The sequence below is a fragment of the Callospermophilus lateralis genome, unplaced genomic scaffold (genome assembly GCF_048772815.1).
Source record: "Callospermophilus lateralis isolate mCalLat2 unplaced genomic scaffold, mCalLat2.hap1 Scaffold_129, whole genome shotgun sequence".
NCBI classification, from domain to species: Eukaryota; Metazoa; Chordata; class Mammalia; order Rodentia; family Sciuridae; genus Callospermophilus; species Callospermophilus lateralis.
This window is the reverse complement of record NW_027512465.1, coordinates 2,329,087-2,331,403: the sequence shown is the minus strand read 5'-3', so window position 1 is coordinate 2,331,403 and position 2,317 is coordinate 2,329,087.

Genomic DNA, 2,317 nt, shown 5'->3' with positions numbered 1-2,317 from the left:
ATGGAGGACAGGTTCCCTCCAGATCTTGAGTAGCTTTCCAAACTCAACAAGATTCCAAATAAGCCCCAAATATGTATAGGGCAATGTTAGAGTCAGCAGCCATTATTATGAACACTGGCTGAAATCAGAGCCTCTGAAACCTCTTCCTGATTCAGAATTAGACCGAGGGATCCAGGCTGTCAGGTGTAGCCTAGAGAAAGTTAAGAGAAGACTCCTCATCTCTGACAACTAGCCCAAATAAATCCCCAGGCTTTTACTGAGGAGGGTAGCATGACTCTGATATTTCTGCCTTGCAGTTAGGAGAGTCCCATTTTCTACCTGAGCACACCTCTTATCACTTCTTCATCATCACCTGGGTTATCTCCTCTTTGATTAAAAAAAAATTCCACGACACTAAACCTGGCAGTACACAGTCTCTGGATCCTATTTGCAGAACCAATGTCTTCTCCATTATATCTAGCTTGTTCTTAATGTTGATATTCTATATCAGAAACATTTTTGAAGTATAGATCAAGGAGAAAACACAAAACCAGAACTCAGTACTGTAGAAGCAAAATGAGAGATACAGTTGGGGTTCAGTATATTGGGGTACCTGCTATCACTGTTATAGTAGGAGTAAATATTTTTGTTTCTGTGTGGTCAACAGTTTTATCATCACCAAAAGGAGAACATTAGACTCACAGTTCTCTAGAGCTCTTCTACACACAAGCTGTCTAAAAACTTTTCTTTAAAAAGACAAATTGCATTAACAGGTAACCTTAAATGAGTGACAGGCATCAAAGCAACTTGTGTAATTGTAGCCTAGAGAATGGACACAGAGCTGTGCTCAGTCCTATGAGTCTCATTTGTTTGATCAGGCAAGGACAGAGGATAAAACTGCATTGTCCATATCTGTGGCCCTTCAAGTACACCATTATGTGGTTAACCCATCTCATGCCAGATTGGATAGGTTCTTCTGTGTGCTCAGCTCATGTTGAGTGTGGAACTTAGAGGAATGAGAAGGTCATCCTTGGAGTGGGGGATTGTGTGTTTTGCCCACAGGATCATAAGAAGATTTGTGAACAGTCCTTAAATTCAATTTTTAACCCCACAAGACAAGATTATTATAATGTCTGCTTGGAATGGTATCAGAGCACATATTTAATTGTGTCTGTCCTGAAAAGTGGCAATTTCAATAGCTATCTGGGACATCAAGTGTTATTTGTGTATCTTTAGACTTTCACTAATATTTTTTATCCACTATCTCACTTTACTTTTAGGACGGCACCCTGAGGCATTTTGGAGAAACATTATCATTCAACCAAGGATGAACCTGAGACTCACAAAAGCAAAGGCACATTCCCACATTCATACAATTAAATCCAGATTTTCTGAACTTTGATGAGTCCTTTATATTCATAATCTCAAATATGAAGATATTTTATGCTATTCACACATTATGCATCAAAAGTATGTAATATTTATTGATCACATATCACAAGTCCACATATTCTATTCCATTATGTGGTTCTAGTGGTACCCTAAAGTAAGGATGTAAATATGCCCTCCTCTATAATACCAAGTCATGCAGGTCCATCTCTGGTAAAAGGGTGGCTTTTGCTAGAGTTTTCTAATACCATTATGTCAGCAAAAGCCTTTCTATAAACCATCATTCTGCGTCCACTGCTGCCATGTCAAAAAAAAAAAAAAAGTCTTGACATTGTCTTCTGACTATGCCCACCTTGTAGAAGGGGGAACTGTAGATGCTGCCAATTTCAGTTTCTCCAAGAAAAAAATCAAAATGAATGGAAATCTGACAATCTGGTGGAGGAGTTTAACAATTGAAAATAGCAAAAGCAAGATTTTTGTAACTCCTGAGGTGTATTTTTCTAAGAGCCATTTGAAATATCTCACCAAAAATATTTAAAGAGGAATCATCTGCATGATTGGCTGTGTATAACTGCTAATAGCAGTTACTAATCACCTTATTTCCAAACTAGCCAGTATGCAAAAATTGAGCAAGACGAAGGCAAATACTAACTTATGAGAAATATTTTGTATAAGTTTCTGAATAAATCTTGGAACAAGTAAACAAACATAATCTGTCTATGGCAAAGGCCAAACATCCTCCGCAGGAAACAAGTTTCAATTTTTGGGCAATTCCACTGTCAATTTCAAGTATCACCAGCAGATGGTGCTGTGCATTAGCAAACATCCTTCTTGGGACAGCTCCAGACTCCAGGGAAAGTGTCACCAGGGAAAGTAAAAGAGAGAAGTAAATTATATAGGGGGAAAATGCTAAGCAGCCAATGCAAGAAAAAGCACCCAGTTGTGCTTT